The following is an 18,804-nucleotide window of genomic DNA, read 5'->3' on the forward strand; positions in this document are numbered from 1 at the left end:
CCGTCTCTATCGCTCCCAGGGTCCCATCCGACCCCCACCTTCCAGAGCCGAAGCGCCTGGGTGGCCCCTTAGGTTTTCGCACCTGCGCGAATGGGAATTGGGGGAAGGGAGAGCCTGGAGGGGCCTGTCCAGAGGCTAGGGGGCTCTGTGTCTTCCGGTCCGGTTACCTCATTCCAACCAAGCCGCTCCAGTCCCAGAGATAAGAGAGACGGTTATACTAAAAGTTCTACAAGGACATTGCCCTCCCACCCCCAGTCCAGGAAAGCCTTCACTTAAACGAAACCTAGAATCTGAGGATGGACTTTATGGAAGTCCATCAACCCCATAAAATTGTATGCAGAATTGCGTGTGTGTGTATGTATATGTATCTATGACCCGTATCTTTATCAGCTCATCAAAAGGGTGAGTGAGTGAGTGAAGTCACTCAGTCGTGTCCGACTCTTTGTGACCCCGTGGACGGTAGCCTACCAGGCTCCTCTGTCCATAGGATTTTCCAGGCAAGAGTACTGGAGTGGGTGCCATTTCCTTCTCCAGGAGATCTTCCCAACCCAGGGATCGAACCCAGGTCTCCCACATTGTAGGCAGACACTTTACCATCTGAGCCACCAGGGAAGAGCCCAAAAAAGGGTATGTTACTCAAAGTAGTTAAAAACCACAAAACACGCCCCTGGTTTGAATCATCCAAGAATAGTGTCAGAGTGTTAAGAACTTGAGCTGACAGCTGACTTGCCAGGCCCCTTGTTTGACCTGGCAGCCCAGGTGCTTCCTCAGGTCTATCTGAATTCTTTGAAGCTGTGCCAGCTATAAAGTACTTTTGATATTCTGGAAAGATAAATAGAAAACTGGAGCGTTCTGTTTTCAGAAACTGTATTTGAAAGTCTATTACTGGTAAGCAGTTTCAGTGCTTTGAAGAGATGGTCAAAGGGATCTGTGATCGAAAAAAGACTAAATGAAAAAAAAAAGAAAGAAGGCTAAATCTATAACTACGTATATATATGTGTGTGTGTGTGTATTTTTATATATGTAATGGTCATACCTGCTGGGATCTGTCTGCCTAACCATATCTCTGGTATTTTCCTAAACAGTACAAATTTCAGATATTCTCTTCTACTAGACCTTATGCCAGATCAATGTGGCCCAGTATTTGAATCAGAGAAAATGGGCAATACTACCTCAAGTTCCATTGTTTGCGTCTTTCTGTTGCGTTACTTTGTCCTTCCCAGTTTCTCCAGACTTTTTTAAGATCCAAACATGGGTTTTTTTCTTTGCATTTATCTTTGACAAATAGCAGAAATAATTCTAAAATGACTGAACATACTAAATGCTTAGCTTATTTTCTCCTGTTTCTTTTCCATAAGGACATAAAGGTTTACAACAGACAAAAACAACACAAAAAACACAAGAGCAACAAACATACACACCTCCTAGGAATAGAGCACTGAAGAGAGGTTGCTCAGTCTGCAACCCCATGGACAGTAGCCTGCACCAAGCTCCTCGGTCCATGGGATTTTCTAGGACAAGAGTACTGGACCGGGTTGCTGTTTCCTTCTCCAGGGAATCTTCCCAACCCAGGGATCAAACCCAGGTCTCCCGCATTGTAGACAGACGCTTTACCGCCTGAGCCGCCAGGGAGGAGAGCACCAGGGCCAAAGAAAAAGGAGATCACAATTATCCTGAGGGTCAATTAAACATGGCTGTGACTGAATTTGATATTTTTGTTCTCAGTCTTCTAGCTGCCAAGGGAAAAGTGAAAACACAGTACATGTTCAATAGATCTTGTCATTTGAAAGGAATCAGTTTGTCAGAGGAGACAGAACATAAATTTTTTTCTTTTCGTAACACTACATTCTAAATGTGATTTCTTACGTGACTTGTTAGGAACCAGTAAATGATATAATAAAGCAAATAAGCAGATTTAAACAACAAATGCAAAGCATAAATTAAATTGATATTTCTTATGTCCAATAAAAGTTGGCCAAGGACATAAAAGTAACCTAGGGATGGTTGTTTTTTAAGGGACTTGTCTAATGTGGTTCAAGCCAGTTGCTTTCTTGTGGTCTAAACTGGTCCAAAGTTAGAGCTCAGAAGGTTTGAAAAGTGTGTCCCTTGGGTCATTGTTCTAAATAGCACCTCTTCTAGCTAGGGCTTTGGTAAGTGCTTTGATAGCCTCTTCTCTGTGATACTTTGAGTGTCTGGTAATATTAGTGTTTTAAAATAGGAAGTTATAATTTGTTTACATGTCTGACTGTGCTTCAAAGCTATAAATTCCTTGAGAATAATAACCAAGCCTCATTCATATGTATTTCCTCATCGCCAGTTCCCTGCTCGAATACAAGAGGGGTAGGCACAGCAGGAATATTGGTCAAATAAATAAATGGTTATCATTTCAAGGTTGTGCTGTGTCCCTGAAAGCCAGTAGTCCACATTGCTGAATGAGGGTGGATCTAGTTGATTCAGAAACCAAACAAGTAGGTGATATATCCTGCTATACACTGAAGATGACAGCGGCCCACCCAGTGAGATGTCCTTGAGGGAAGCAGATGGGCTACTCTGACAACTTCTTAGTGTGATGTCTCCTTATGAGGTCATTACCATGGCCCAGGTCTGCTGTGCTTTGCGTACGCAGATGCTTGACCAGTCATCCACATACACCGCATACACTACTAATCACCTACCGTGGACCAGACACTATATTATCATGGCTGAAGATACTGTGGTATAGAAAGAGATATGGTTCCGGCCCTCCTACGGCTCCCAGTCTATTAGAGATGGCAGACATTAATCAAACTGTAACAATGGCAACAGTGAAATCGCAAACTGTGACAAGTCTATGAAGGAAAAAGACACTATGAGAGAGTGCAGCAGAGGTCTTGTCTTGGAGAATAATGAAGACTTCCCTGAAGAAGTGATGAGAGAGCTAATTCTTAGGTATGTTGATAAGGAGTCCAGGGCCCTCAAGGAGGAAGGGGTCCAGGGCTCTTGAGAAGAAGAAAAAGGAGCCTGGGGCTCTCAAGGAGGAGAAAAGGACAAATGGTTTTCTTCTACATTGCTTTGTCTTAGTCAATATAACAATGTATCTTGCTCGAGGACATGCTTCTTCTTAACAGGAACCTTCTGACTAATCTTGTTATCTTAAGACATATAATGTGGAAGAGGATCTGGTAAGAGCTTTCTATTGTTAGCTCTAATCTTATTAATTTAAGATATATGTTGTAGGAGTGGGTCTGATAAAAGTATATAAGGCCTTGATAAGACTAGCTAGGGGAGCACTCTCAGTCCCCCTTCTGATGTCTGTATCAGAAGCTTTTTTTGTCCTTTTTTCACTTTAATAAAACTCTGCTACACAAAAGCTCTTGAGTGATCAAGCCTGGTCCCTGGTGCCGAGGCTAAATCTTATTCTTCGGAGATCACGAATTCGACGTCATTCACCATAAACCATCAGTGACATCCGAGCTAGGAATTAACTAAGCAAAGAGAAGTTGGGAACACCCCGAGCCAAGAGGATAGCATATCCCAAGTCCAGTGATCGAAGAGATATAATATGTTTGAAGAATCAAAAGAAGCCTCAGGTGGCTGTGGTGCAGAGCATGAATGCAGAGTCAGGAGAGGAAAAACCAATGCAGAAGGCTAGTGCCTGAGCACTTATCGCCTATTAGTTCAGTTCAGTTCAGTCACTCAGTCGTGCCCGACTCTCTGCAGGCACCATGGACTGCAGCACGCCAGGCCTCCCTGTCCATCACCAACTCCCAGAGCTTGCTCAAACTCATGTCCATCAAGTCAGTGATACATCCAAGCATCTCATCCTCTGTCATCCCCTTCTCCTCCTGCCTTCAATCTTTCCCAGCATCAGGGTCTTTTCTATGGAGTCAGTTATTTGCATCAGATGGCCAAAGTTTTGGAGTTTCAGCTTCAGCATCAGTTCTTCCAATGAATATTCAGGACTGATTTCCTCTAGGACTGACTGATTGGATCTCCTAGCAGTCCAAGGGATTCTCAAGAGTCTTCTCCAACACCACAGTTCAAAAATATCAATTCTTTGGCACTCAGATTTCTTTATGGTCCAACTCTCACATCCATATATGACTACTGGAAAAAACAAAGTGCTGACTAGACAGACCTTCGTTGGCAAAGTAATGTCTCTGTATTTTAACATGCAGTCTAGGTTTGTCATAGCTTTTCTTCCAAGGAGCAAGCATCTTTTAATTTCATGGCTGCAGTCACCATCTGCAGTGATTTTGGAACCCCCCAAAATAAAGTCTCTCACTATTTTCATTGTTTCCCCATCTATTTGCCATGAAGTGATGGGACTGGATGCCTGGTCTTAGTTTTCTGAATGATGAGCTTTAAACCAACTTTTTCACTCTCCTCTTTCACTTTCAAGAGGCTCTTTATTTCTTTACTTTCTGCCATAAGGGTGGTGTCATCCTCATATCTGAGGTTATTGTTGTATAATATTACAAGGGACCTCCCACCTCCTGGCACACAACAAATTCTTTGCTATCCCTACCTGAGGATGTTTCTATGACAGTTCATTCACCCTGTGGATGCTCGACAATAGATCTGAGACTCTGTTTACTGGTGCCAGCAGTTTTCTGACCCTGGAGGATGGCTGGGCTAAAGTTGGGGCTGGGAATGCAAGGAGCAAAGGATGGCGCCTTCCAAAATCTTCTGAGATTCTTTGCCCAAACTTTCCATAGGAGTTCTTTTATAGTAGCTATTTCCCATCCACCATCCATCAACCCACACCAGTCTGATTTCACCCCTTGTGTCCCGCTAAAGTAGGTAAATACTGATGATCAAGGTATGGAGGGAAGTGGACTGACATGAGCAAGTTTACCTCTAGGTATACAGGTAAGAGAGAAAAAAGACTCAGGTGTGATTCCTGGCTTCTGGCTTTCTCAGCACCATTTTCTGAGAAAGATTTCATTGGACAAGAACCAGACTAGGAAGAAGATATGAATGTAGTTTTGGAAATGTTGAATTAGAGGTTCCTTTAAAGGACAGCATGGGGTTCTCAAGTGTAGTGTGTATAAGTGTGTATGTGTAAATTTGTGGGCCTAGAATTCAGGAAAAACATAGATTGGAGAAAAAAAAATGACAGTCATTGCTGTAGAAATGGTCATTGAAGTCGTAGGAGAAGCTGCGATTGTCTAGAGTAGGCATTCTTACCCTTTTTTCCTGTGAAACAAAATCCTTCTCTGAAAGTTTTTAAATGTATGAAATAAAATACATATGATGAAAGCTCATATATATTTAATTATAGATTCATTTAAGATAGTATATCAATATCCACTGGATATTGATAGACTAGCTAAATATATAACATGTTGTTGTTGTTCAGTCACTAAGTCTTGCGACCCCATGGACTGCAGCACAGCAGGCTTCCCTATCCTTCACCACCTCCTGGAGCTTGCTCAAACTCATGTCCATTGAGCTGGTGATACCATCCAATCATCTCGTCCTTTGTTGTCCCCTTCTCCTGCCTTCAATCTTTCCCAGCATCAGGGTCTTTTCCAGCGAGTCAGTTCTTCACATCAGGTGGCCAAAGGATTGGAGCTTTGGCTTCAGCATCAGTCCTTCCAATGAATATTTAGGGTTGATTTCCTTTAGGATTGACTGGTTTGATCTCCTTGCAGTCCAAGGGACTCTCAATAGTCTTCTCCAATACCACAGTTTGAAAGCATCAGTTCTTTAGTGCTCAGCCTTCTTTATGGTCCAACTCTCACATCTGTACATGACTACTGGAAAAACCATAGCTTTGACTATACAGACCTTTGTCAGCAAAGTTGACAATATGCTGTCTAGGTTTATCATAGCTTTTCTTCCAAGGAGCAAGCATCTTTTAATTTCATGGCTTCAGTCACTGTCTGCAGCAATTTTGGAGCCCAAGAAAATAAAATCTGTCACTGTTTCCACTTTTTTCCCCACCTATTTGCCGTGAAGTGATGGGACCGGATGCCTTGGTCTTCGTTTTTTTGAATGTTGAGTTTTAAGCCATCCTTTTCACTCTCCTCTTTCACCCTCATCAAGAGGCTCTTTAGTTCCTATTCACTTTTTGCCATTAGAGTGATATCATCTGCATATCTGACATGTATTCATTGGATATTAAGAACCTATCTGGAACTGTGTAACACAAAGGCTAAAAAAACTATTAATATGAGATGGAAGAAATATATTGCATGGAATTTCCTACCAGTCTAGTACTTAAGACTCTCTGTTTCCACTGCAGAGGGCATGGCTTCAAGCCCTAGTCAGGAAACTAGGATCCTCCACGTCGCCATCCGTGGCCAAAATATATGTATATATGCAGGGCTTCCCCGGTGGCTCAGATGGTAAAGAAACTGTCTGCAGTACAGGAGACCCAGTTCAATCTCTGGGTCGAGAAGATCCTCTGGAGAAGGGAGAGGCTACTCACTCCAGTATTCTTTCCTGGAGAATTCCATGGACATTAGAGCCTGGCAGGCTACAGTCCATGAGGTCACAAAGAGTTGGACATTGAGTGACTAATACTTTTCACAATAGGCAGGTATACTGCAAAAGAAATTCCAATAATAGCCTGAAGCAAGGCATAGCAAATTATAAAAGAACACTCTAGGAATTACAGTGGAGGACTGAGGAGAAACATGGCAAAACCGATCCAAAGCCTTAATGTGAGTGGAGAATGGGGAAATAAAAATATTCAAAAGATCTTATCTTTTGAGGGAAAGAGAAAGAAGTAGTAGGGAAGGAAGCATCTCTATAGGGCAAACAGTTGAAGTATTTTTAAAATGATGATAGAAAGATCTATGGGCATTAATAAGCATAGGAAAAAGAAAAGAAATCATAGATAAAATGGAAAAATATAGTGGAGCTTAGCAAACAACCGAGGCGTTCCAGTTGGCTCAGTGGTAGAGAATCTGCCTGTCACTGCAGCGGACACAGCTTTGATCCCTGAGCCGGGGAGCTTGGCTGAAGGAGGAAACGGCAACCCACTCTAGTATTCTTGCCTGAAAAATTCCATGGACAGAGGAGCCTGATGGCCTGTGTCCATGGGGGTCACAAAAGAATTGGACAAGACTGAGCAATGAGTGGCTAACAAATGACAAGGAAAAAGGGGGACTGAATCGTAATTTGATAAAACCAGAGAATCAGCAAAATAAATAGTAAACATGGTATCAGTTGGCAGAACTAAGGTGAGTATTACTAATTACTATTAAGTGTAAATAAACTAAGCTACTCCATTGAAAACCAGACTGTCAGATAGTGTTGAAAAAAAAAAAAAGCCCAGCTATGCACTGCATATAAGAAACAGATTTAAAACAAAATGATGCAGCTGCTGCTGCTGCTGCTGCTAAGTCGCGTCAGGCGTGTCTGACTCTGTGCGACCCCATAGACGGAAGCCCACCAGGCTCCTCTGTCCCTGGGATTCTCCAGGCAAAAATGCAGAGAAGTTGAAAATAAGGGAGTAGGCAAGGCATCCCTGGTAATGTTAAGCAAAGGGAAAAAAGAAGAGGCAATGTTAATATCAGGAGGAATTTAAAGAAAAGCACTAAATTGGTTAATATAATATGAATAATTAAAAAAGAAGTTTTAATAATCATAAACTAAAGAACATGGCAGGTAAATATATAAAGCAAAAGCTATTAGAAAGTCAAGGAGAACTTGGTAGAAATACAATCATATTGTGATTAAACAGAACTTAGTACAGAATAGGCAAAATTAGAGGAATTGAATAATGAAATTAATGAATTTGATTTAGTAGTCATTTATGAAATCTACCATCCATGACTTTGAATATAGAATATCCTTCTTTTTCATATGTCCATGAGTCATTTACAAAATCAGACCATATAGTTGGTTCACAAAGAAAACATTAACATATCTTTAATCAAACAAGTTTATAGGGCATACTCTAATTGTAATCCAATAAAATTAGAAATGCATAATAAAAGGTGATAAGAAAACCTTTGACTGCTTGGAAATTAATAAACAGACTTGTAGATAACACTGAAATTAAAGAGGACATAAAATCTGAAACTGTAAGCTATCCAGAGAACAATGAGAAAAAAGAGAACACTTCAGATTATGACCTATAGAACATCCTCTAGTAAATGACGCTGTAAAGCTGGTTCTATAGATGGAAGAAAATAATTTGACCCCGTCTCAGACAATTTCAAAATATGGTTGAAATATTACCATTTAAAGTAAACATAAAGTAAAATAATAAAAAGCTTAGGAGAAAATTTAGGAGGAGATCTCGTGATTATAGTTAATAATATTGCACTGTATACTTAAAACTTGCTGAGAATACAAAAGGTAACACACAAAAGGTAACTATGTAAAATGATGGACATATTAATTAACTTGATTGCAATAATCATTTCACAAGGCATACATATATTAAATCATTCCATTGAGTACCTTAAAAAATCATGTTGTACCACCTAAATATATACAATTTTTGTTTGTCAGTGATCTCAATAAATCTAAGGGAAAAAAAGACACTTTCTCTGGTAAAGTACCTGTATAAGCAGCAGTTGCTTAAAACATTTTGTTGAAATTTGAATCTCTTTTACATAATTTATAAAGGAAAGCTGTAAATTCCTGGTGGTCCAGTGGTTAGGACTCCATGGTTTCACTGCCAAGGGCCCCAGACAAAAATATAAATAAATAGCATCATTAAAAAGAATAAAGAGGAAACATTAAAAAATAAAAGCAACTATTTTTATTTTGTATATGTTTAAAGAAAGGAAGAAAATATAGGTGGTCATATGTACAACCTAGGAGAGCACCAGACTTATAGATTATAAAATAAAAGAACTATTTGACCAAATGAAGCCTTTAAAATGAATTTATAAAAGAGACAGCAAATCTGGGAGGAAATGCAATAGAGAAAATAGAGAGTTAACGTCTATAACATAGGAGAAACACATACAAACAGTTAAGAAGGGAACTGATAACGCTGTAGAAAAAACGGAGAGAGGACATGAAGGAGTAATTCAAAGAAGACCAAGTCTGAATAGACTAGAAGCATATAAGTGCTAAGTCTCATTTATAAAAGCCAAAGAAATGCAAAATGAAAGTTAACAGTGAGATATCACTTTTTATTTATCAGACTGTGAAAGTTTAAAAATTCATCTAATTTTATTGCTGGTGAAATTGCCGAAAAAGAGGCAATTATTATATATTGCTGTTAACTGGTACAGTCTTCTCAGAAAGCATTTTGGTGACATCTACTAAAAATAAAAAGATAGCCTTTCCTCTACAAATTCTATTTCTGGGAAGTCATCCTATAAAATAAAAGCACTAGAATGTATTTACAAGCATATATATTGCACATTGTGAAGTCAAGTGGGCCTTAGAAAGAATCTCTATGAACAAAGCTAGTGGAGGTGATAGAATTCCAGTTGAGCTATTTCAAATCCTGAAAGATGATGCTGTGAAAGTGCTGCACTCAATATGCCAGCACATTTGGAAAACTCAGCAGTGGCCACAGGACTGGAAAAGGTCAGTTTTCATTCCAATCCCAAAGAAAGGCAATGCCAAAGAATGCTCAAACTACCACACAATTGCACTCATCTCACACGCTAGTAAAGTAATGCTGAAAAATCTCCAAGCCAGGCTTCAGCAATACGTGAACCGTGAACTCCCTAATGTTCAAGCTGGTTTTAGAAAAGGCAGAGGGACCAGAGATCAAACTGCCAACATCCGCTGGATCATGGAAAAAGCAAGAGAGTTCCAGAAAAACATCTATTTCTGCTTTATTGACTATGCCAAAGCCTTTGACTGTGTGGATCACAAGAAACTGTGGAAAATTCTGAAAGAGATGGGAATACCAGACCACCTGACCTGCCTCTTGAGAAACCTATATGCAGGTCAGGAAGCAACAGTTAGAACTGGACGTGGAACAACAGACTGGTTCCAAATAGGAAAAGGAGTACATCAAGGCTATATATTGTCACCCTGCTTATTTAACATCTATCACCCTGCTATTTAACATTTAGCAGAGTACATCATGAGAAACGCTGGACTGGAAGAAACACAGGTTGGAATAAAGATTGCCAGGAGAAATATCAATAATCTCAGATATGCAGATGACACCACCCTTATGGCAGAAAGTGAAGAGGAACTAAAGAGCCTCTTGATGAAAGTGAAAGAGGAGAGTGAAAAAGCTGGCTTAAAGCTCAACATTCAGAAAACGAAGATCATGGCATCTGGTCCCATCACTTCATGGGAAATATATGGAGAAACTGGAAACAGTGTCAGACTTTATTTTGGGGGGCTCCAAAATCACTGCAGATGGTGACTGCAGCCATGAAATTAAAAGACGCTTACTCCTTGGAAGAAAAGTTATGACTAACCTAGATAGCATATTCAAAAGCAGAGACATTACTTTGCCAACAAAGGTCCATCTAGTCAAGGCTATGGTTTTTCCAGTGGTCATGTATGGATGTGAGAGTTGGACTGTGAAGAAAGCTGAGCACCGAAGAATTGATGCTTTTGAACTGTGGTGTTGGAGAAGACTCTTGAGAGTCCCTTGGACTGCAAGGAGATCCAACCAGTCCATTCTAAAGGAGATCAGTCCTAGGTGTTCTTTGGAAACAACAGTTTCAGCTAAAGCTGAAACTCCAATGCTTTGGCCACCTCATGCGAAGAGTTGACTCATTGGAAAAGACTCTGATGCTGGGAGGGATTGGGGGCAGGAGGAGAAGGAGACGACAGAGGATGAGACGGCTGGATGGCATCACGGACTTGATGGACGTGAGTTTGGGTGAACTCTGGGAGTTGGTGATGGACAGGGAGGCCTGGTGTGCTGTGATTCATAGGGTCGCAAAGAGTCGGACACGACTGAGCGACTGAACTGAAGTGATATTGCACATTGTTCATGATGGCCAAACCGAGATTAAAGAAAACGTTCATCATTGAAGGAGTTACTGAATAAAGCATGGTACATTTAATGCAGCTATTAAAAAGCATGGATCAGAAGTATGCAAATTTACATGGTAGGATTTTTTTAAAGGAAACTATGGTATGGAAAATTTATGTAAACCATCCAAGATCGCACACCTAAAAAGGAGTTAGGGTCAGGATTCAAAAAGTCTGGGTCAAAGTCCGTGAATTCAACCACGATCTTATGTTCCTTCTGAAGTGAAATGAATAAAAAGTTGATTTTGATGTTGTTGTTCAGTCACTCAGTCGTGTCCGACTCTTTGCCACCCCATGGAAGGCAGCACGCCAGGCTTTATTGTCTCCCAGAGCTTGCTCAAACTCATGTCCATTGAGTCGGTGATGCCAGCCAACCATCTTGTCCTCTGTTGTCCTTTTCTCCTGCCTTCAGTCTTTCCCAGCATCATGGTCTTTTTATTTATTTATTTATTTATTTAAAAAAGGGGGTGATAGAGGATGACAAATAAAAGGGAGAAAAAAAGAGTGAGATGGCTAATACCATGAATGTATAAAGCAGTATGGAACAAAGTGGGAATAATTATTTGATAGCACCTGTATAGTCTTCCCTCCAGCCCCTTCTCCATCCAAAACACGAGAGGAGAGAGTCCCTTCCTAGCTCTCAATGTGGTATAAGAATAGGGACTTTTCTTATTTTGCCAGAGGTCCCTCCAGCTTCCTTTGTTGGTTTACAGAAATTGTCCAGTCTTGGCAGATATCACTGCTTTGGGGCTGCTTATGATCCCTTCCTGAGCTGTGACCATAAATGAGACATTTCCTAAAAATAAGAAGGGTGCTCAGGCCAGAAACCAACATGTCCATTACAGAAATGAATAATCAAAACAATAGCCAGTATTTTTTGAGAGCAACTTACAGAGTTTTACATGTGTTAATTTTGTTAAGGCTCACAATACCTCTCCATGGGGAACGTTGCCTTTAGTATACAATGTGGTAGGCTACACTACAGCCTCCAAAGATACCACTTCCTAATCCCTAGAACTGTGTATATGGCAAAAGGGCAAATGTTACCTGTTGTATACTAAATTATGAGATTTCCCTGGTGGCTCAGATGATAAAGAATCCGCCTGCAGTGTGGGAAACTTGGGTTCGATCCCTGGGTCGGGAAGATCCTCTGGAGAAGGGAATGGCTACCCACTCCAGTATTTTTGCCTGCAGAATCCCATGAACAGAGGAGCCTGCCAGGCTACAGTCCATGGGGTCACAAAGAGTCTAACACAACTGAGGAACTAAATGCATACTAAACAATTTGCTGGTCTTTGTCCCTGTGAAGTGAATTATATCTCAGCAAGCTAAAATAAAGACGTATTAATACATGGTAGCCTTGCTATGGGTGATAGCTCTGATTTCACCATAAGGGTGGATCTGTAGCTGCCAGCAGTTCCAGAGTCACATAATCTCAGTATCTTAACTGGAAAGGAAAGGAGCATCTTTCTCCCAACTCTGCTTTGAAAAATCTCAAAGAAAGTCTTGAGTCACCTGTTTTGGTTTATGCTGGAATCTTTTGTGTCCTGGGAAGATCACAGGTCTGTGATCAGAAGAGAGGGAGGAGTCTGAGGGGACAAAAAACAGGCTTCCATTGTGTTAGGGAATACATGCAGAGTTAATTGCAGAAATTGTGGAGAGAATCCAAGAGGGAATATTGGACCTTGAGTATCAGGAGTTTATAACCAAGGAAGAGCAAGTGCCCAGTTAGATTAACCATATTTGTTTGCTCTGAGGAGTCTCAGTAGAGACATAAGATTTAAGGAATCAATTAAGGCTGGAACCATTGTCTTAATAGCTTACAGGGCTGTGAGGTAAATTCAGAACCAACACTTTGGCTAACAAAAAACTTAAAGCAATGTAGAGAAAGAAATTCAAAGCTATAAAAACCATACACACAGATAGATAGATATGCAAACTATTTAGAATAGTTGCTTTTTGGAACTTACTTAAGGGATGCTTTCTTTTTTTTTTTTCATTTTTTGTGTTGTTTAAATATTTTGCATTATTTTATAAGAAATAAAGAATTTTTTTAAAACAGAGAGAAACTGTGTGAAAAAGAAATGGAGTTTTCCTTGTTGTCAGTCTCTTCTTATCTTCTCCAGGACTCTTGTCTTTCACTGACTATTAACAGTAGATGGACTAAAAAAAAAGGTAGATTGGAAAGAGTGTATTTTATACTCCATATAAGTAAAACAAAAAGGGAGAGGCATACATTCACCACCCATAGATGATCTTTGAAAATATAAATACGGACCTGGTAGAAGTTAATGATTCTCTGGAGGAAAACTGGGGGATTGGAAGGTCGGAGGTAATGTAACGTAAGAGGTTTACATTACGTGGTGTACAGTTGACAATGTTTGAATTGTCTTACTGTGTGAATGACAGTTCAGTTCAGTCGCTCAGTCGTGTTCGACTCTTGCAACCCCATGCACCCCAGCATGCCAGGCCTCCCTGTCCATCACAAACTCCTGGAGCTTGCTCAAACTCATGTTCTTCGAGTCAGTAATACCATCCAACCATCTAATCCTCAGTCATCAGTCTCCTCCTGCCTTCAGTCTTTCCCAGCATCAGGGTCTTTTCAAGCGAGTCAGTTCTTCATATCAGGTGGCCAAAGTATTAGAGCTTCAGCTTCAGCATCAGTCATGCCAATGAATATTCAGGACTGATTTCCTCTAGGATTCACTGGTTGGATCTCCTTGCAGTGCAAGGGACTCTCAAGAGTCTTCTCCAACATCACAGTTCAAAAGCATCCATTCTTTGGTGCTCAACTTTCTTTATAGTCCAACTCTCACATCCATACATGACTACTGGAAAAACCACAGCTTTGACTAGATGGACCTTTGTCGGCAAAGTAATATTTCTGCTTTCTATATGCTGTCTAGGTTGGTCATAGCTTTTCTTCAAGGAGCAAGCATCTTTTAATTTCATGGCTGCAGTCACCATCTGCAGTGATTTTGGAGCCCCCCAAAATAAAGTCTGTCATTGTTTCCCCATCTATTTGCCTTGAAGTGATGGGACCGGATGCCATGATCTTAGTTTTTAGAATGTTGAGTTTTAAGCCAACTTTTCCACTCTCCTCTTTCACTTTCATCAAGAGGCTCTTTAGTTCTTCTTCACTTTCTGCCCTAAGGGTGGTATCATCTGCGTATCTGAGGTTGTTGATATTTCTCCCGGCAATCTTGATTCCCACTTGTGCTTCATCTAGCCCAGAATTTTGCATGAATTTTGCATATAAGTTAAATAAGCAGGGTGATGATACATAGCCTAGACGTATTCCTTTTCCAATTTGGATCCACACAGTCAAAGACTTTAGCGCAGTCAATAAAGCACAAGTAGATGTTTTTCTGGAACTCTCTAGCCTTTTCAGTGATCCAGCAGATGTTGGCAATTTGATCTCTGGTTCCTCTGCCTTTTCTAAATCCAGCTTGAACATCTGGAAGTTCACAGTTCCCATAGTGTTGAAGCCTGGCTTGGGGAATTTTGAGCATTACTTTGCTAACGTGTGAGATGAGTGCAATTGTGCAATAGTTTGAACATTCTTTGGCATTGCCTTTCTTTGGGATTAGAATGAAAACTGACCTTTTCCAGTCCTGTGGCCACTGCTGAGTTTTTCAAATTTGCTGGCATATTGAGTGTAGCACTTTCACAGTATCATCTTTTAGGATTTGAAATTGCTCAACTGGAATTCCATCACCTCCACTAGCTTTGTTCGTAGTGATGCTTCCTAAGGCCCACTTGACTTCACATTCCAGGATGTCTGACTCTAGGTGAGTGATCACACCATTGTGGTTATCTGAGTCCTGAAGATCTTTTTTGTACAGTTCTTCTGTGTAATCTTGCCACCTCTTCTTAATATCTTCTGCTTCTGTTCAATTCAGTTCAGTCACTCAGTTGTGTCCAACTCTTTGCAACCCCATGAATTGCAGCATGCCAGGCCTCCCTGTCCATCACCAGCTCCTGGAGTTTACTCAAACTCACGTCCATCGAGTCGGTGATGCCATCCAGCCATCTCATCCTCTGTCGTCCCCTTCTCCTCCTGCCCCCAATCCCTCTCAGCATCAAAGTCTTTTCCAATGAGTCAACTCTTTGGATGAGGTGGCCAAAGTATTGGAGTTTCAGCTTTAGCATCATTCCTTCCAAAGAAATCCCAGGGCTGATCTCCTTCAGAATGGACTGGTTGGATCTCCTTGCAGTCCAAGGGACTCTCAAGAGTCTTCTCCAACACCACAGTTCAAAAGCATCAATTCTTCGGCGCTCAGCTTTCTTCACAGTCCAACTCTCACATCCATACATGACCACTGGAGAAACCATAGCCTTGACTAGATGGATCTTTGTTGGCAACGTAATGTCTCTGCTTTTGAATATGCAATCTAGGTTGGTCACAACTTTCCTTCCAAATAAAGGTGCTTATATCTTTTCAAATTATATATAGCTCTGTCTGGGTATATGCACAGGAGTGGGACTGCTGGATCATATAGAAACACAGTTTTTAGTTTTTTTGAGGAACATACTGTTTTCCACAGTGGTTGCACCAGTTTACATCCCCACCAACAGTGTAGGTGTTTTTCTCCACACCCCTCCAGCATTTGTTACTTGTAGACTTGTTAATGATGGCCATCCTGGTGTGAAATGATTCTTCATTGTAATTTTGATTTGCATTTCTCTATTAATTAGCAATATTGAACAACTTTTTGTAAAATTGATTTTAAAAAAATAGCATTCAGAGACTGAAAAAAGGTAAAATGAATAGTATCTCAGGCAGGTAGGGTAGACAGCTATCACCAATCCCTTCCTATCCTGCCTCCCTATACTGCACAGCCTAGAAACCTAAGACTGCATTTCCTAGAACTTCTTGTACCTGGGTGTGTTTTAAATTCCCCAATACATGTGTAAGAAGCTTTTGTTGAATTTGGAACTGAGTTAAGTGACGAGAAGTGAAGCAACATGTGATGACTTAGGAAGTCATCGCTCTGGCTGTGGCTTCCCCTTCCCTAGATCTTGGCTAAGGTGTTGTGTTCTCAGAACCAATAGTTAGGACAACTTCCTATTTCCCCACTTCTCTAATGTGGCAGAGATAATAGTTTTCTTGGTGAAAGCTGTGCCTGACTTGCATCAGTCCTCATTCAATAACCAGCTCCAAGTAAGCATGCACACATGCTAAGTTGCTTCAGGTGTGTCCAGTTCTTTGTGACCCTCTGGACTGTAGCCCGCCAGGCTCCTCTGTCCATGGGATTCTCCAAACAAGAGTACTGGAGAAGGGTTGCCGTGTCCTCCTCCAGTGGATCTTACCCAACCAGGGATCGAACTCCTGTCTCTTAAATCTCCTGCATTGGAGGGCGGGTTCTTTACCCTTAGCGCCACCTGGGAAGCCCAGGCTTAAGTATAGATCACTACAATCTGTGAGTCTTATTTGCAGTAGGCTCTGTGAAGTATACTGGTCCAGCCCTGAGCTGATGTCCCAAGCAGGGCTGCTCTTGAATGTTAAGTGCATAACAGGTACACTTCTTCTTGTCCCTCATCATTGGGGCCCTTTGTCCTGCATTTGTGAAATTCCCTCAGGTTGGGAATCTAACCTATAGGGCTTATCATCCTCTATAAAAGCCGAAGTGCTAGGAACTTTCTTTCCCACATTCCTTGCAGCCAGAACATCAGTATACGGACCAGGCTCTGCCAGTTTGGCACACCAGCCTCAAAGATAGCTAGAAAAAATGGTTTCGGGAAGATCACTTGCTGGAAAAGCAGTGGCCGTAGTGAGCAGTCTAATACTCAACGCTGGTTGAATCATCAACACAGGCTTCACGTCCAGCATTCTGCAGCCATGGCACTCGTGACCTTGTCACCAGACCAATTCTGTAACTTGACTTTAGCTGATTCTCGTTGTGTGACCTGGAATGTGAGTCTTCTCTTCAGTTCTCCCACTGATTCTGTGAGCACCTTAATACCCTTTTAATAAATTTCTTTCTGCCTAAAACATTCAGAACTAGTTTTTGTTACTTGAAATTAAGAATCTTGATGGAGGGACTTCCCTGGTAGTCTAGTGGTTAAGACTCTGTGCTTCCACTGTGGGGGCAAAGGTTCCATCCCTGGTCAGGGAACTAACATCCCACATCCCAAGTGGCTGGAAAGAAAAAGAATCTTGATGGATACAAATAAAGAAGAAACATCCTATCAACTAGGTAGTTTTTGCCAGCAAGATTTGAAACTTAAGGAACACACTTTTCATTACTGAAGTATGGCCAAGTGATAGCATGGATCCATCTATGCTATTACACATCTTACTTGTATTAGATAGGGTTCTTTGGATACATCTATATATCTGTATAACAAATAGTTAATTATATATATATATGTGTGTGTGTGGGTGTAACAAATTGGCTCATGCAATTATGGAGGCTGAGAAGTACCATAATCTGCTGTCTACAAGCTGCAGACCCAGGAAAACTGATGATGGTGATGCAATTCAGTCTGAGTCCAAAGGCCTGAGAACCAGGGGAACCAATGGTTTAAATCCCAGCCTGAGCAACAGAGAAGACAAGATAAGATGTCCTAGTTGAAGCAAGTACAAAGCAAAAAGGGAGGAATTCCTCCTTCTTCAAATTTTTGTTCTACTCAGGTCTTCAACAGGTTGGATGATGCCCACCCACATTGGGGAGGGCAAGCTACTTTGCTGAGTCCACTGATTCGAGTGCTAATCTCATCCAGAAAATCTTATCCACTCATCCAGATATAATATTTAATCTGGGCACTCCATAGCCAGTCAAATTGGCACATAAAATTGACCATGATATACTACATTAATGAGGATTCTTTTGGTTTAAAAAAAACCTCAACTCAAACCATATTAGGCACAATGGGAAAAATATTTTGGGCTCATGCAAATCTGTTGATTTGAAGTGAGTTAGGAATATAGGTCGGAGAAGGCAATGGCAACCCACTCCAGCACTCTTGTCTGGAAAATCCCATGGATGGAGGAGTCTGGTAGGCTGCAGTCCATGGGGTCGCTAAGAGTCGGACACGACTAAGCGACTTCACTTTCACTTTTCACTTTCATGCTTTGGAGAAGGAAATGGCAACCCACTCCAGTGTTCTTGCCTGGAGAACCCCAGGGAAGGGGGAACCTGGTGGCTGCTGTCTATGGGGTCGCACAGAGTCAGACACAACTGAAGCGACTTAGCAGCAGCAGCAGCAGGAATACAGGTGGGGTGCAGGACTCTTTCCCTATTTTGTCTCTGCTTTTAGGGCTTTTGTTTGCTTTACTTTGTTTTATCTTTTGCACATTGGTTTCATTTTTTCCTCATTGGAAACTGGCTTTCTCTACATAGCAAGAAATGTGACCAGCAGGTCCTAATTTTTTCAGTGTACAACTTCCACCCTGAAAAAGAACAAATGCTATCAATTCAAGCCTGAAGAATCCCAGAGAAGGAGGTTAGTTAGCTTGACTAGAATAAAGTGCCCTCCTCAGACCAATTTGCTGTGGCCAGGAGGGATGTAGTTAGGTAAATATATGGTCTTTGCCATGATGTCTCCCATGAATGGTGAGAAGGGAGGAGTTAGTTTCCAAAAGAAGAGAGAAGTGCTAGATGTGTAATACCACAGCTATTTCTTACGGTATATCTGGTGATCAAACACACATATACGGAAGGCACACACACATGCTCTTTCTTCTCACACATACTTTCCCCCAAATTCCCTATATAATACAATGCAATTAAGCCATATACAACTTCAAAAGCATCCACATTCAAAATTACATCTGAATGTTGCAACCATCTCTGAGTACAGAATCTTTGGGTGATGTCTAATCTCAATCTTGGGCTGCAAGGAGATCCAACCAGTCCATTCTGAAGGAGATCAGCCCTGGGATTTCTTTGGAGG

The 18,804-nt window shown here is 41.2% G+C and overlaps 1 pseudogene; it reads right to left on the minus strand.

The window, feature by feature from the left end:
• Window positions 1–6: 6 nt before the first annotated feature.
• Window positions 7–18,804, minus strand: part of LOC120856611 — a 37,692-nt pseudogene continuing 18,894 nt past the window's right edge.

Source organism: Oryx dammah, unplaced genomic scaffold (genome assembly GCF_014754425.2).
Source record: "Oryx dammah isolate SB20612 unplaced genomic scaffold, SCBI_Odam_1.1 HiC_scaffold_28, whole genome shotgun sequence".
NCBI lineage: Eukaryota > Metazoa > Chordata > Mammalia > Artiodactyla > Bovidae > Oryx > Oryx dammah.